This window comes from Hyaena hyaena, unplaced genomic scaffold (assembly GCF_003009895.1).
Source record: "Hyaena hyaena isolate Hyena2069 unplaced genomic scaffold, ASM300989v1 scaffold_192, whole genome shotgun sequence".
NCBI classification, from domain to species: Eukaryota; Metazoa; Chordata; class Mammalia; order Carnivora; family Hyaenidae; genus Hyaena; species Hyaena hyaena.
Window position 1 is genome coordinate 91763 of NW_024080825.1, and position 17523 is coordinate 109285.

The following is a 17523-nucleotide window of genomic DNA, read 5'->3' on the forward strand; positions in this document are numbered from 1 at the left end:
TGAGGTGTACACACCAAAAATAGAAGACTACAGATGTGGGGACTCTAGTATGGATTCTTAGCAGATGACTGGTACTTGGCATCCAGAATACCCCAGCCATCTCATGGTCATTCCCTATTTCCTTATGAGATGAGGGGGATCCTCTTGATTTCCTCACCTGGACCCAGGAGAGGAAATACATGCAGGGCAATGGTGAGATGCCCCCCAAAACTTGGTAGGTAAAATTGTCTTGTTAAATGTTTAAAAATAATTATTGTCTGTACAAATACACACTTTTTGTCTTAAAACAAGAGTGTCTGATTCTTTTAGGTACCTAAAAGAGATTTATATGGAGCCTACTAAATCAGCAACAATTAATTTGGGGGCATCTGTTCAATGATATGCTAAACAATGTAGGGGATAAGAGTATTTGCTAATGTATATTGAGTTCTTACAATGTGCCACATATCTGCTGGGCACTGTATATGAGTTGTTGCATTTAGCAGTACAGGCACTCCTATGAGATAGGTGTTTTTATTATCTCCATTTTAAATATCAGTAACTAAGGCATAGAGAAGTTGGGCATTTGCTCGATGTCACATAGCTGGCAGGCAGGAGAGCCAACGGTTTTCTTACTGATGAGGAACCTTAGTTCTGCTTCCAGAACTTACGATTTTAAAGAAGTATAAATCATGGTTCCTACCCCCAATAAATTTATAATCTAGTTGGGGGAAACATGACTAACACACACTAAAACAACAGTAAATTATGTTAGGTGAGCATATATAATTAAATGCTAAATTGGATGCTATTAACTATGAATGCTTCAGGAGATCAGAGGGCACAGGGAGGCATGGACCAGGCAGGCAGGAATTTCATGAAGCTGAGCATCGAGTGGTCCCTGAGATGTGCACAGGCAAAGGACTGCCTTGGGCAAGAAGGTGGCAACAGTGCCAGACAGGAGTGAGCAAGACCCTTGCAGGAGGATGAAGCAGCTGGTCTGGCCACAACTGGGTGGAGCTGATGGGAAGGGCTGGGCCAGCTTTGAAAGCCTTTAAAACAAGTGGAGTTTAGGCTTGGTGCATTAGCAAGGAGAGAGTCATTAAAGGGCCTGGATCAATAAAGCAATATTAGAAAAGCGATGCTTAAGGAAGATGTGTACTTGGCAGGACACAGAGAACCCATCTTATTAAAATTGCAAGTGACATAAAACTTGGAAAAACGTACATGAAATTACTCGAAATTGTTACCAGTTCTTATTCTCCAGTTCACTGTTTATTCTGGTTGATCTTTTTTTTTAAATGTTTATTTATTTATTTAAAAAATTTTTAGATGTTTATTCATCCCTGAGAGAGAGAGAGAGCATGCATGAGCACGCACTTGCAAACGAGAGAGGGGCAGAGAGAGAGAGGAGAGAGGATCCCAAGCAGGCCCTGCACTGTCAGCAGAGAGCTCGATGCAGGGCTTGAACTCATGAATTGTAAGATCATGACCTGAGCCAAAGTCAGCCACTGAACTGACTAAGCCACCTAGGTGCCCCTATTTGTTTATTTTGAGAGAGAGAGAGAGAGAGAGAACACACATGCACAAGCTGGGGGGTGGGGTGGCAGAGAGAGAGGAAGAGAGAAAATCCGAAGCAAGGTCCATGCTTAGCATGAAACTGATGTGGGCCTTGATCCCATGACCGTGGAATCATGACTGAGCTGAAATCAAGAGTCAGATGCTTAACAAACTGAGCCACCCCGATGCCCCTATTCTGTTTGATCTTTATGATTTATTTTTACATTTATTTCACATTAGCAGGTTCTACCAATTGTGTACCTCCTTAATACTTTCCTACACTTCCTTGCCATTACTTTAGTTTGGCCACCATCCTAAGGATGAAGGGAGGTGTCAGAGGCCTTTCTGGAAGAGATGGCATGTTTCCAGGTCCTGAATATTTCACGGAAGTTAGCCAGAAATGAAGAGAGGAGGTGGGGAAAAGAGCAGGAAGGGCACCTGGGTGGCTCAGACAGTTGGGCGGCCGACTTCGGCTCAGGTCATGATCTCTCGGTTCGTGGGTTTGAACCACACGTTGGGCTCCGTGCTGACAGCTCAGTGCCTGGAGCTGCTGCAGATTCTGTGTCTCCTTCTCTCTCTGACCCTCCCCCGCTCACGCTCTGTCTCTCTCTGTCTCCAATATAAATACAAACTATTTTTAAAAATCACACATTTTCAAATGTGTTAGGAAGGAATAGTAGTAAAAACCTGGAACACAATCAGTGGCACAGGATACTAGCATAGGAATAAAGACCCAGAAATCAGGAGACTTAAGTTCTAGTCTCTCTCTCTCTCTTTTTTTTTTTAGAGAGAGAGAGGGTGGGGAGATCATGACCTAAGCCAAAATCAAGAGTTAGACATTTAACCAACTGAGCCACCCTGGAGCCCCTTAATTCTGTTTGTGACCAAGTGTGTGATCGTGGGCAAGCCAGCAACCTATCTAGGCCACAGGTTAAATAAGAGAAATGGGATTTGAATAGTGATTCTCAACTTTTAATGCTTAGAAATTGCTTGTGAAGCTTTTTTGAAAAATATATGACCCTCGGACCTCACATCAAGATATTTTAAAAGTTCCCAAGGTGAGTTCGTAGTTTACCAAAGGTTAGGAATTTCAGAGCTTACATGTTCTTTAGCTTCTATGCAGTACATTTATTTACCAATGCATTTTTGCCTAGAGCCATACCCACGGCTTTTGGTCAAGTCCTTTTGTCTGTAATCAGTAATTACATCACATAGGACAACTTTATGGTGATGCTGTGGATGCAGCTGTTGCTGGTCAGTGATCCTGGGTGCCTGACTTGAGTGGGCTGTGAGTCACAGTAACAAGAGCAGTTTGCCTTCTCTAATGCTTTCCACTTCACAGAGGACAGAAATAACTGAAAATAAGGAACAAGCTATGTGAATAAATAGCATATATATGGTGTATTGCTAAGCACTGAAGTCTGTGAATGTGTGTGGGGGTGTGTGTGTGAAAGAATGAGAGAGAGAGGGGGGAAAAAGAGAGAGAGATGCTTGACATTTTTTAAAGCCAACTTCCCCCATGGACAGCTGGTCAAATTCCTAACTTGTGAGGCTGCTTGGATAGAAGTAGTTGAGTTTAATGACAGAAGAATGATTTCACTCCTATGTGGAATTTAAGAAACAAAACAGATGAACATAGGGAAGGGAAGGAAAAATAAAATAAAAACAGAGGTGGGGCAAACCCTAAGAGAGACTTAAAGATAGAGAACAAACTTCGGGTTGCTGGAAGGCAGGTGGGTGGGGGATGAGATGGGTGATGGGCATTAAGTAGGGCGCTAGTGATGAGCACGGGATGATGTAAGTGATGAATCATTAAATTCTACTCCTGAAACAATACTACACTATATGTTAACTAAACTGATTCCGTATATTCTGTGCACAGAAACAATATAGGGAATTTATATTCCATATATTCTGTTTACGTGAAAAAATGTAGACCTTTGATCTTCAGTACTAGCAATTTGTTACTCCCATGCCTTTTTACCTCTCTTCAGCTGCCAAACTCCTTAAAATAAGCGACGGGGCGGGGCGCCTGGGTGGCTTAGTCGGTTAAGCGTCCGACTTTCGCTTAGGCCATGATCTCGTGGTTCGTGGGTTCGAGCCCCGCATCGGGCTCTGTGCTGACTGCCAGCTCAGAACCTGGAGGCTGTTTCAGAGTCTGTGACTCCCTCTCTCTCTGACCCTCCCCTGCTCACGCTGTCTCTCTCTCTCTCTCTCTCCTAGAAATAAATAAAAAACATTAAAAAAAATAAGGGAGGGGGGAGCTAAAATTACAAGCCTGGCTGGGGAGCCTGGTTGGCCCACTCTGTAAAGCATGCAAGTCTTATCTTGGGGTTGTATGTTCAAGCCCCACACTGGGTGTAGGGATTACTTAAAAATAAAATCTTTTTTTTTTTTTTAATTATAAGCCTGGCCTCCACCTAAGATGCAGTAGAGAAAGAAATCTCACAAATGTATATGAATTAATACTCACTGTTGCCTATTACACAGTGTCCAAATTAGCAGAGATAGTGCTTGCTTCCTTTAGTTTAGTTACAAAATTAACTTTCAATGCATGTTTTTGTGGTCATCTTATACCTCCGCTCAAAGCCTTTCACTAGCTTCTTTTCACTTGGTGTAAAATAATATTATTCCATAAACCTGAAAACACTTCCCCTCTTGACTTCTCTTTATCTAATGATTTTCATGTCCCATTTTCCATCACCCCAGTCATCAACATGTACAATTTTCTGCCCCTAAACGTGTTATATTTGGTAAATTCTAGATACATACTTTTTCACTTTTTAACATCTTTGAAATTAGGAGGTATCTTACAACCAATGGTATCTGAAATTCAGTGATACACAGTAAGTTCTTTCTGAGTGAGCAGTTTACCTCCTACCACTTACTGAATGATGTACTTCCATCCAATTATTTGGCTCCAATTCATAAATTAAATTTTTAGGGGCACCTGCATGGCTCAGTTGGTTGGGCGACTGACTTCAGTCATGATTTCATGGTTCATGGGTTCGAGCCCCATGTCAGGCTCTGTGCTGACAACTCAGAGCCTGGAGCCTGCTTCAGAACCTGTATCTCTGTCTCTCTTTACCCCTCCCCCCACTCATGCTTGCTCTCTCTCAAAATAAACATTTCAATATTCAAGCCAGACATGGGGCTTGAACTCACAAACCACAAGATCATAACCTGAGTCAAAGTCAGTTGCTTAACTGACTAAGCTACCCCATCTAATTCATAAATCTTATAAGAAGTCTTTCCTTATTTTTGCGAAACTATTTGATATTAATATAATTCCAATATCTCTAGCATTCTGATATATATGTTCCTAAGTAGCATATGAATCTACTTTATCAATTTAATGACTGTATAATATTCCATTACTTGAATATATCATGATTTTATTACCCAGTCCCTAATGATGTTATCAGTAATGTTCAGAGAAACTAACTTTGTATACTTATCTATTTCCCTATGATACATTTTCTAAAAGTAGAGATGATTACTAGTATTACTGGTATAGTGCAACAAGCTTTTCTGTCCCTATGTTTTCTTTTTTTTTTTTTTAAAGATAAGTATACTCTTTTTTTTAATGTTTGTTTTTGAGAGAGACAGTGTAATTGGGGGAGGGGCAGAGAGAGAGGGAGACACAGAATCTGAAGCAGACTCCAGGCTCCGAGCTGTCAGCACAGAGCCTGACGTGGGGCTCAAACTCACAAGTTGTGAGATCATGACTTGAGCCAAAGTCCGCACTCAACTTACTGGGCCACCCAGGTGCCCCCTATGTTTTCATTTGTTAACTGGACTATAAGCCTTTATTTCTAGTCTAATGATGATTTTTTTGTCTTTTATTCATTTTTTATTGTGGCAAAATATATGACATAAGTTTACATTTTAACCATCTTTAAGTGTATAGTTCAGTGCCATTAAGTATATTCACATTGCTGGACAGCTATCACCACCATCCATCTTTGGAAAGATGATCTTTTTTAAAGTTGTAAATACATATTGCCAAATTGCCCTATAGAGATAAATAATTGCTCTTCCTAACAACTTATTTCTCTATTAAACATACATTTATTAAACAGTCTCATGTGTCAAGCAGTGCACCAGATGCCCATAAATATTGTATCAGTTAAGATGATTTTGTTGAAAACAACAGAAAACCCAACACAAACTAACAAGCAATAGTTTTGTTTCCAGGTACGGCAGAATGCAGTTCTGCTTTCATCACCAGGACCCTGTTTCTCTCAGTCTTTCTCTTGGTTGTGTTCCCTCCAGGTACTGCCTTCAATCTCAAACAGGCTTGTCCCTTGTGGTATGAAAGTGACTGTAGCAGCCCTGCACCCTATTGATTCCATGTCCAGCAGAGAGAGACAGATTGAGAGAGAGAGAGAGAGAACCCCTCTTCCAGTAACTTTAAAGATTAAAGTCTTGAGATCTACTTTGCAAGGCTTAGAGCATATCTCACCCAAATCAATCAGGAAGGCCATAGGAATGGGACAATGAGTGGCTAATTTAGGCCTGTGACTTGTCCTCCATCCTGATCCCAGGGTTGGGGGGAGCCCCATCTGAATCACAAAGACCTATCATAAAGGCCAAGATGTCCAATCTCATATAGGTTGATGCTTCCTCATATTATGCAGGTCAAAACATTGTTTTCCCCCAAACAACAGGCTCACTCTGTCTGAATGCCATGTATCCTCCTAACTTCCACTTGGAAAATAGCCCTCATTTCCCAAAGTTCATTTCAAGTATCATCTCCTTTATGTTTCTTTAATTCCTTAAATCCCAACCAAGGAAAATCGATGGCCTCCTCCTTCCACCCTGACCCCGCTGCTCCCATGCACATAAATGTTTACATGCTGGCTCCTTCTGAGGCTCCTTGGTGCTGGGTACTACTCATTTTAGTCGTCTTATCAGCCCTCATGGGCTTAACAAAAAATGAGCTCTTAATAAATATTTGTAGGTAAGTGAATGAACAATAAATGAGTGGGTTTATGTTACAAACTAGGAAGCACTAGATATGTTCCAAAGAGAAATTTCTTTTTTTTTTTTTTTAATATTTTTATTTATTTCTAGGAGAGAGAGAGAGAGACAGCATGAGCAGGGGAGGGTCAGAGAGAGAGGGAGTCACAGACTCTGAAACAGGCTCCAGGCTCTGAGCTGGCAGTCAGCACAGAGCCCGATGCGGGGCTCGAACCCACGAACCGCGAGATCATGACCTAAGCGAAAGTCGGACGCTTAACCGACTAAGCCACCCAGGCGCCCCCCAAAGAGAAATTTCTAATAGTGTCTCCTGCTTACAGCTCTTGAGGCTATGACTATAGCCAGACTTAGGTCAAGGACAGGGTGACTCCTATTTGAGAGCCAGGCCCCAAACCTGAAGTCTGTTGAGTCCCATCCCATGCCCCTGTAAGAGGCATGTAGCACTGGGTGAGTCAGGATCCATTTATTACAAGACCACTGGATTCTCAGTAAAGGAAAGCATTTCTGAAAATGTAGTTCTTGGGTGAGGAGAATTCCTTCCTCAGAGAAAGAAAGTTGCTTTCTTGGCCAATATGATAGGCATAGGATAAACTGGGAAATAGCAGCCTAGTGACAAAGTTAGTTAGCAAGCTATTATTCAGTGTCAGATGTTTAAAGTCTGAGAACTATTTTCATGACACTGTGAATGTCACCTCCCTCTTTTGGCCTCTGTGGGTTTTTTGTTTTTTTGTTTTTTGGGGTTTTTTTTTTGTTTTTTGTTTGTTTGTTTCTTTGTTTTTAGAGAGTGTGTGAACACAGGAAAGGGGCAGAGGGAGAGAAAGAAAGAATTCTAAGCAGGCTCCATGCTCAGCGAGGAGTCTGATGTTGGGACTTGATCCCATGACCTTGGGATCATAACTTGAGCCAAAATCAGGAGTCAGATGCTCAACTGACTGAGCCACACAGATATCCCTGGCCTCGGTTTTTTAATCTTCCAAATGAAGATATTAGACTAGATGATCTCTAAGATCATTTCTAGCTCTACCATTTTATTATCTAATTTTTATATAATGCCAGTATAACATGTTTTTGATATGTCAAAGGTTCAAGAAGTATTGATGGCATTTTACAGATATGGAAACTGAGGGCAGTGTGGCAAAGGATTTGCTTCAGACACATGTAGGTAATGTCAGGGCCTGAATCTTTCCAGAGTTGTCTCATTAAACAATCAATATTTCCTGGCTCCTGGGTGGGACTACAGTATCCATCCCTTCAGAAAAGCTGGTCTGGGAGCACCTGGGTGGCTCAGTCAGTTGAGCATCTGAGTCTCGGTTTCGGCTCCAGTCATGATCTCATGATTTATGGGTTTGAGCCCAGTGTCTGGCTCTGCACTGACAATGCAGAGCCTGCTTGGAATTCTCTCTCTCTTGCCCCTCCCCATTCCTCTCTCTCAAAATAAATAAATAGACTTTTTAAAAAATCATAAAAAAAGAAAAGCTGGTCTGTTTTTTCCCACCAGGCCTGAAGAAAAAAATAGAAAAACAAGGTTCAGAGTATTAATATGAAAGATACTAGAGCACACTTAATTCCACTCCCACAGACTAGGGCTTGAATCTCACAGTACTGAAAGACATTTCAGTGGTGCTGAGACTGCCAGGGGCATGTAAGAAGGAGGCTGGAGGAGAAGGGGAACAGATCAGAGCTGCTGGGATACCTTTCTTGGTGGACTAGGATGGGGGGAGGGCCACTGATCCCAAGGGCGTAATGACAAGGTCAGCCTCACCTCTTCTCTCTGTTCTTGGCAATAGGCAGTCTAGCTAGAAAGAGCAATCTGTCAAGTCTAATTAGAGTAGCACAAGTGAACAATGGGTGCCTAGCTCTGAAATGACAGCCCAGTTTAATGGGGTGGAGGAGCTTGGGAGGGACGTGGGCTTTGTGTGCTCAGAATTGGTTCCTTCACATGGATCCTTTCCGAAATCAAACTGCAAAACAACTTCACCTGGATCCTTCTTTACTTCGCCAGAAATCTTCAGGTCCCTGCGCTTTTTAACACAGGCACATCCAGCAAAAGTAGAGAACCTGGCTCTGTTTCAAAGGTGAGGTTGTAATTTAAAATAGTTACATCATGGGTTGTTGGCACGGCGCGGTGCTGTGTGCATGGAAGTGATATTTATTAATTTGTTCATGTTTCTCCTTCGTGTTTAATTATATTGGTGGCATTAGTATTTCTTTTATTACTTTTGAAGCCCTTTTTATTGTAAGGCTTATAATTGGATTCTCGAAATTTCAGAACAGCTTGAAATTTTAGCAGGACCACAAATAAGCACATTTAAGATGCAAAAAAATTTTTAATTACATTTTTGGCTCATCCTTTAAATGCTGTCTCTGATTTGAATATTTTAGTTCTTGCATCAAAAATAGGATTTGCAGGTAAAGGGTATATTTTATAAATGAATCAAATAAATACATTCCTTAAAATAAATACATGGATGCACATTATTGAAGCTTAAAAACTATGCATGTACATAATCTATAGTCTCAAATAATGGAGGCCTGTTATCAGCAAATATTATATTGAAGACTGATGGTTTGTTCATTTAACTCTGCCTCAGTGTGGGGCATACTTAAAGGTGTGAGAAAGCAGAATTCTCTAAAGTGGGAGAGAAAGAATGGGAGGTAATAAACACAAACATAATTTCTAAGTTCTAAATGTCAGTCTGCGTGATTTTGCTATTCTTTCTTGTGTATTATCTCACTTGATCCTTGAAGCGCCCTATGAAATATCTTACTCTTATCTTCACTCTACAGATAAGAAAGTAAGGCCCTGAGAAATTAACCCAAGGTTACAGAGAAATGCAGAGTCAGGCCTTGAACTTCGGCTGTCTGCTTCCAGGTCTAATGCACTGTATTTCTGCTAGAATTGGGAGACATTGCATTTTTAAAATCATCCAATTCATAATAATAATGCCAACATGAGAACTCTCTTCTAATCCACTGGTCTCTCATGAACAGGAATGAGCAGTAGATTTTAGTTTGCAGTGTTTGTACCACTGATGGCACTTTACTTGCGTGTTGCTAATCTTTTCTTCTCTAGCAGCATTGCTTGTTTCTTTTCTAATCTTTCCTTCTTTGTTTTTCTTTTACATGCATGTTATTTGAATAAATTATCTTGTAAAAAAGATCAAGTCAGCCAATGCTACCCACCTCACCCCAGACCTAGTTCTCCACTCCCAGGAAAATCAGTTATCAATTTGGGGTATAACCAACTGTTGTCTATGTGTCTTTGCATAGGTGTGTGTGTGTGTGTGTGTGTGTGTGTGTGTGTGTATCATATTGTTTTGTGTCTTTTAAAAACATATATGGTACCCTGCTGTATTTTTTATTCTGCAGTTGGCCCTTATTTTTTTCAACTTCCTATGCCAGTGGAGATCATTTTGTGGCAGTCTGTTTAAATGTAACTCATTAAAAAAATTTTTTTTAATGTTTACTTATTTTTGAGAGAGAGCGGCAGAGCATGAACAGGGGGGAAGAGCAGAGAGAGAGGGAGACACAGAACCCCAGCCAGGCTCCAGGCTCCGAGCTGTCAGCACAGAGCCCAATGTGGGGCTCAAACTCATCAGCTGTGAGATCATGACCTGAGCAGAAATCGGACACTCAAAGGACCGAGCCACCCAGGCGCCCCGTAACTCATTCTTTTTAATTGTCACATAGCATTCCATGCATTGTCACTTTTACTGTTTCCTCTCTACCTTGCGTCTGCTTTTGAAATGACTTACTGTCACATCAAATCAACATTAACCATATTTGTATTAATGGGGCAGGTAGAGGTGGGCATAAGCTTTCTAGCCGACTGAGTGCTAACTAGTAAGGAAGAGGATGTAGCAAGCACCTAACGTGCACTCTGAGCAGAGGGAAGGGCCTAGGGTAGGAACCATGTTACCTATCTGCAGTTTTGTTACCTCTCAGCCTCTGAATTTTAACATTTTGTCATTGTTTTTTTAAACCCACCTGTTCTCAGAGCTACATTCCTTATATATAAGAGATAGTAGTAACATACTTGACAGTGCTGTGAGGATTAAATGGATAGTACCCAGGAAGGAGCATCAAAACTGTGCAGACTGAGACCTGTGAGTTATGAATTGTTTGCTTACCCTCTTCTCCCTCTTTCCCTCCCACCTCAGACATTGTGTTGTGAGTAAATGGAGCTCCATATGTTATTAGATATTCTGGAACATCAGTGTGCCTGAAAACGTGGCTTTTGGAGACGGACTTATCTCCGGATTCAAGTCCTGATGAGGTTATTTATTAGTTTTGTTGCTTAGGTAATGTTTTGTCAGAGGTAAAATAAGGGCAGTAGTAACAGTAAACTTAGCCTGTGGTGAAGTATAAATGAGATAATGTACATGAAGTACTTATGTAGTTTCTGGCATATAGGAAAGCCAGCTGCTGTTATCGTTATCAGCCAGAGAAGCTTAATATCTCCACTTCCATATTCCAGTGTGAAATCTCACTGTCGAGTTTCCTCAGATGTGACAGTAAAGGCAGGCCTAATCTCAGGATTAAAGCACAGCCATTCATCATTCCTTTAGTCCATACTTTTTAAATTTTTTTTTTTAAGCAGCTCTTTCCTGAGCACCTACTGCATGTCTAATACCCTGCCAGGTACTGTGTAAAACATAAAGGAAGTGCATGACAGGGCTCTTGCCCCCAAAATGCTTACGGCTATTAAACTGAAGTAGGTTAATATACCAGGTTAACACAGAAAAGGACCCGTCAGATGAAAGGCATTATGTCATATGCAGTCTGGGTAACCAATAACAACATACACCCAGGGTAGTAGTATGAATATACATGCCCAGTGACTATTTTCTCAAATTTTTCTGTTAATTACAAAGGTATATGTATGTACACCTGCTTATTCATTCCTTATCTAGCTTCAGAATTATTTAACTTTTTTTATGTTTAAGTTTTGAGAGAGCTCACATGCACAAGCCAAGGAGGGGCAGGCGCAGAACCCAGCATGGGGCTTGAACTTACGAATTGTGAGATCATGACCTGAGCCAAAATCAAGAGTCGGATGCTTAAGCGACTGAGCCACCCAGGTGCCCCCAGGATTATTTTAGAAGCTCATCTGTGCCTCACCTGTGGAACTGGAGCATTAAATAAGCTGCTAACACAGGGCCAGTCTCCTGGCTGGGGGTTGCTCTCATACCCTCTGGAAAGAGCTGGAAAGAATGAAGTCACCAGGAACTGGCAGAGAGGAGCTGCTCTTTACTCAGCCTAAGTCTTGACTGAGTAAAAAGGGAGGACAAAATAGCCGATATTTAGTGAGCAGATAAAATCCCAAAAATATAGGAACTGTTATAAAGAGCCTGAGGATGCTAAGGTCCTAAAAGACCTTAAAGTATTTATTTTGGGGAGGAAGTTCCCAAGAAGTAAACCTATAATATTTCCAAAATGTCAGCCTTGTCCTTCTCAGCCCAGTAAGCTTTCTGGGACCCCTAGAACCCATTTTCTGTGGGCCCAAACTGAAGTTCCAACTGGACATAAAAGGCCACCTCAGTTGTCAAGCACAGAGGCCATGTGTGGCTTTTGGTTTAAGAACGAGTCGAGCCAGCAGATGCTATGAGTGCTTGGGGAGTGGCATGCCTATTTCTGATATGAGAACAAGCATCCTTTGTCTTAATTCCACACTTAAATCTGGAATGGACCATTCTGAAGGTCCTTACTTTTAAAGGAGTTATGTTAAAAATCATTCTTATTAGGAAAAAGTCACTTATAGTATAAAAAGGTGTGATTTCTCAGAGAGCCTTTTTTTTTTACACTGTTGAAGGGATTTCTTAGCAGACAAAGGAATTTGCTCATTAAATCATAAGCCCTGTGAGAAAGAGATTCTTAAGCATAAGGTGCAGCGCATGTAGTTGTTAGGTTAAGTGGGATTCAAAACACTGTCTCCACTATCCCTTTCTGAAGGCGATCTCTTTATTATTTGATAAAGAGGGGCACCTTTCTGAAAATTTCCCCCATAAACCCAGAATTAAAATGTACAGCACATTAGAATTCTAAAAACAATTCGACCTTGCATTTCACAGAGTTCAGGGCTCCAAAAATATGCTGTCCAAATCATTATTGGCGATTACTTTATTTTGCCCTTGTATAAGAGGGGAAAGCACCTGGGGTATGAGACTTGAGAGAGAGCCCATTTTCCAAGGAAGAACAAAGAGAACCGAGGGAGAAGCTGCTTTGCTTTGTCTGAGCCAACTCCCTCTGAGGGTTGTGGCAGGAAAGGCTTAGAGCTGTATCCCTGCCCATTAGTTTAGTACCGCTTGGTTCAGCAGTGTTCAGAGCACACTATTAATGTTATCAGCTGCCCTGTTCATGTAGCCTCTCTCTAGAGGACACTTTTATAACACAGTAGCACTTAGGGAGACATTCCCTCCTTTACTTCTGTTTCTCTACTGATAAACAAATGTCAGGCTTCCTCTTGGATTCTGTCCCTGATCCACTAAATTACTATATATTCATTGTTCTTCTTTGTGCTCCAAACACTGAGCTCTCAGTGCTCATCTGGTTGGATCCAGATTGTGAAGGCTACAGGCCAAGTGATCATGTACAGGACTTGGGGACCCAACCTTCCTTTTCCAGGACCCTCAAGAAGCCTTCTGTTCCAGCAAGGTCCCTAATTAGTGTGTTTCTGGTGCTGCTGGACAAAAGAGAGGGCCCTGTTTTGAACCAGAGCCTATAATTTATGCCTACAGCTATACCCCGATGGGAGATGGGAATTTTCATGTCAGAGGACAGGGACCTGATAAACAGCATGACTAATCCAAATGAAACCGTCCACCTATGGATCTTTACTCCCTTACTAGAAGAAAAACAGAGATGTGTGGCTTTTACACTCATTGCCCTGAATCTCTGCGTGTGGAAGGGACTCAACACATCATCTGTGCAATGTGAAGGACATAGCTCTAAAGGAGAAAGCATCAGCTTCAAGAAGGGCAGCATAAAGTTCTGTGCAGCATAAAAAGGGGAAGCTGCACTTGGGCATCATCTTGCAAGTTACAGTTGCCGGCAGTCGCGCGGCTGCAGCGCAGAAGCACAACTCCTCATCTTCCGTCTGTGGGCTTCAGCCATAGGGGGAGAAAGGTGGTGCCACAGCTCTCTCCCAGTGGATGATGATGACGTGTTCTAAGCAGATGATTGCGGAGGCTCCTGTCAAATGAGTAGAGAGAAAAGGGAAGTGGGGAGAGGAGGAGGGACTCAAGAAACAGCACTGCAACAACCCTGGAATAAAAATGAGGGGCCATTATGGAAATGATAAGCACAATCACCTTGAAACTCAGTCCCTTGCCCGTTTGGGTTTTTTTTCCAATTTGCTTCTGATAACCTCTTATCATATTTTGTAAATAAAGCAGCATAGGATAAATGAAAGAGAACTTCTATCAGGTTCTATTTTCACTCTTTTTTAGGACCATCTTAAATAGCAATGATCTCTTTTAGCTCCAGGAAGCATTAAAAACAGTCAAACCCTTTGAAACACTGTGTTCCCTAAACCATAACGGTCCTGTAGGTTTCCCTTCTCGACAGAAAAGCTGCTCGGGTTGTGCCCATTACTTTCAGTTTCGTTGGGTGGGGGTATATTCTGCAGCATCCTGAGGGCAACGGACTTTGGAATGTTGGCTCGGTCCAAGCGGTCGCCGTGGCGATGCCGCAGCCTCCGGCGAGATCTGAGCTGTTTCCCTTTTCACCAGCAGGCGGCGCTGTTTTTCGCGGCGCCCGCGGCTGCCACCGCCCAGCTCGGAGGTCACTTCCGCCGCGGCCTGGGGAGGCTTCCCTGCTCTCTACCCTCCTTTCTGGTGTTTTTCTGAGGCAGTCTTTCTTTACCCAGCACTGCCTGCTAATGTTTCTGACGTTACTATACTCTGACATAACTATACTCTTATGACAGTTTATGCTACTTTAAAACTTGCTTCTTTGGCCCTTTGAAAGGTTGGAAGTCCTTAAAAAACATGTATTTGGGATTGCATAATCACGGTTTTTTTTTTTTTAAACTTCTAACGCATTTCAACCTAGTTCAATAAAAAGGGCATCTGACCCGACAAAGAAGGCAATAGATGTTGAAATTTAGAATGCTTAAAAAACAACAAAAATACCCCTTCCTGTTTATTCCAGACTCTTCTACAGTGTAGAGAGCCCCTCACGAAAATTCAGCTGCGGCTCCATCTGCTGGACGCGCGGCGCCGCTGCAAGGCCCTGCCCGGGAAGGAGAGGTGTTGGCTGCAGGTGAGGAAGGCCCGGCCTTTTCCCCAGGAAAGGCTCTGGCACCAAGGTAGCATTCACATGCAGGTCCGCTTATCTAAAAAGAGACCAGACTGATCCTCTGCAAGAAAATGGGCACAGCTTTGAGGAGCCCTCAGGCCTAAATGTACTGGCATATGTCATATGGGCGTTCTCTTAGGAAAACCTGGGGCTTCGGGGAAAAGAGGGGGCGTAATTCATTTCATTCCACTCGCACGTCTCTCAGGTGCAGGGCCGAAAACTAAAACTGTATTTTTCATCAAGGCACACAGGGTAGCATCAGGGGCAGAAGTCAAAATGTGTTTGTTCTCGTCAATGGAACTGATTTTGCCAAATAGAAGGAATTTCAGAGGTGAAGAGGGTGACAGAAATAAAATTAATCTGGGAATGGGGACGTGTTAAAATGTGGCCTTGGCTGTGGTTTGATATAAGGTCACTAAGCCCTGTACCATTTTCCAAACTCTTGAGTCAGTTCTGATTTACGTGAAGATTTTTCTATTTAGGAGACTTGAGGCCTTTTTCACAAAAAGGTCTAAACCCATTTGCAAATGCATTTATATACATACTTCAACACAGACCTGCATTCACCATGGTTGCAAACTTTGTTAAAGGCCATAATCAGAAAATGCTTGGGGGACTGATAGAAAGCAGAGATTTAGAGCAGAACTACAGTTGGCCCACCCATCTGAAAAAATATGCTATCACTGATAGGAAACATTTTTAATGGAACAATGTTAGCAAATGTAGTTCTGACCCTCCAGCACTTGATAATAACTTTCTAGCACAAATGAATTTTTGTGTTCTAGGGTGAGTTTATAATGGTTTTACTGAAAGATGAAGTAGCTTTACCAACAATATAGTCTACAGGAACATAACTAGTCATGTGAGTCCTCCGGGTCCATGTCATGTGACTTCCACATACGGTCAATGTTTTAGAATGACATCCTTTGGTGCTTCAATAACTAAGCCCTCATGGATGAGACTTACCTGATTTTACTGCCATAGTGAGTAGTTTCATAGAGAATATGTTAAGCCTCCACATGGGCACTTAAAGAAGATACACAACTAAGAAAACAGATGAGAAATAAAATAAAAATCCACTGCAATGATATGTGAGTGGACTGTATCAGAGAACGAGACTGTGTATATGTTATGTTTTGAATTAACAGAGTTACTGGGTACTTAATTGTGACCAGTACAGGAAAGATTTGATGGCTGATACTACATCTATCACACCTCTCTTCTGCTAATGTATTTGGGTTTTTAAATTTTTTAAATTATTTTATTTAAAAATTTTTTAAATGTTTACTTATTTTTGAGAGAGAGAGAGACAGAGCACAAATGGGGGAGGGTCAGAGAGAGAGGGAGACACAGAATCTGAAGCAGGCTCCAGGCTCTGAGCTGTCAGCACAGAGCCCAATACGGGGCTCGAACCCACAAACCCTGAGATCATGACCTGAGTCGAAGTCAGTTGCTTAACCGACTGAGCCCCTTATTTATTTGAAGAGAGAGAGAGTAAGGGCCCCTGGTGGCTCAGCTGGTTAAGCGTCTGACTTCGGCTCAGGTCATGATCTCACAGTTTGTGGGTTCGAGTCCCATGTTGGACTGTGTGCTGACAGCCACCTCAGAGCCTGGAGCCTGTTTCAGATTCTGCATCTCCCTCTCTCTCTGACCCTCCCCTGCTCAGGCTGTCTCTCTCTCTCTCACAAAACAAAACATTAAAAAGAGAAAGAGAGAGAGAGCATGTGCTTGTGAAAGTGGGGGAGGGACCCAGAGAGGGGGGGACATAGGATCCAAAGCAGTCTCCTCATTGATAGCAGTGAGCCCAACTCACGACTCAGACTAGAGCTCAGGAACCGCAAGATCATGACCTGAGCCGAAGTTCCACGCTCAACCCACTGAGCCCCTCTACTAATATATTTGTGGAGGAGAGTCTTTCATAGACATAAATAGCTTGATAACAAACAAGCACTGTGAGTGGTCGTGTGAAGTGGAGAATTGAACATCCCTCAGTGAAGGTCCTTTCATGGCCTTTGTCTCAGGACAGTGAGGGACAGGATCAGAGGTGGAGCAGTGAGGAACCAGATACCTGAAGCTTTCACAGTCTTTCCTCTGTTGTGGCACAAGGCAGTCCCTGGAAATGGAATGTTTTGTCTTCTGTGTTTCTACTTATTTCATTAACTTGTTTGCTTAGAGGGTGCCTTCATCCTTAGAGCAGAGCCACATGTATTAACCACCTGTCACTTTTTTTTTTTTTTTTTAGTGTTTTATTTATTTCTAGGAGAGAGAGAGAGAGACAGACAGACAGACAGACACAGCGTGAGCAGGGGAGGGTCAGAGAGAGAGGGAGTCACACACTGAAACAGGCTCCAGGCTCTGAGCTGGCAGTCAGCACAGAGCCCGACGCGGGGCTCGAACCCACGAACCGTGAGATCATGACCTAAGCGACAGTCGGACGCTTAACCGACTAAGCCACCCAGGCGCCCCCCACCTGTCACTTTCTTAACAGACTTCCCAAGAGTATTCACTTAGCGCTATTTCTGGTGAACTTAATATAAAAAGGCTGCCTGTTCCCTCCCCCCTCCACCCCCCTGCAAATGAGCCTCGGATTCAAATATTTTGTTTTTGGAAAAAAAGCAAGAGAAAATGTTTCTAGGGATGATCTCTCCCTTGACTTTCGGCCTATTCTAAATTGGGCTTTTGAGAGAATGTGACCAATCTCTC

At 42.3% G+C, this 17523-nt stretch overlaps 1 long non-coding RNA gene across 1 annotated transcript; it reads right to left on the minus strand.

The window, feature by feature from the left end:
• Nucleotides 1-12611: 12611 nt before the first annotated feature.
• LOC120237888 lies at nucleotides 12612-14104 on the minus strand. The gene is made up of 2 exons (XR_005530073.1): nucleotides 13833-14104; nucleotides 12612-13713 (listed from the first exon to the last, which is right to left on the minus strand). It is a non-coding gene; the product is annotated as an uncharacterized LOC120237888 (long non-coding RNA).
• Between the last annotated feature and the right edge of the window lie 3419 nt (nucleotides 14105-17523).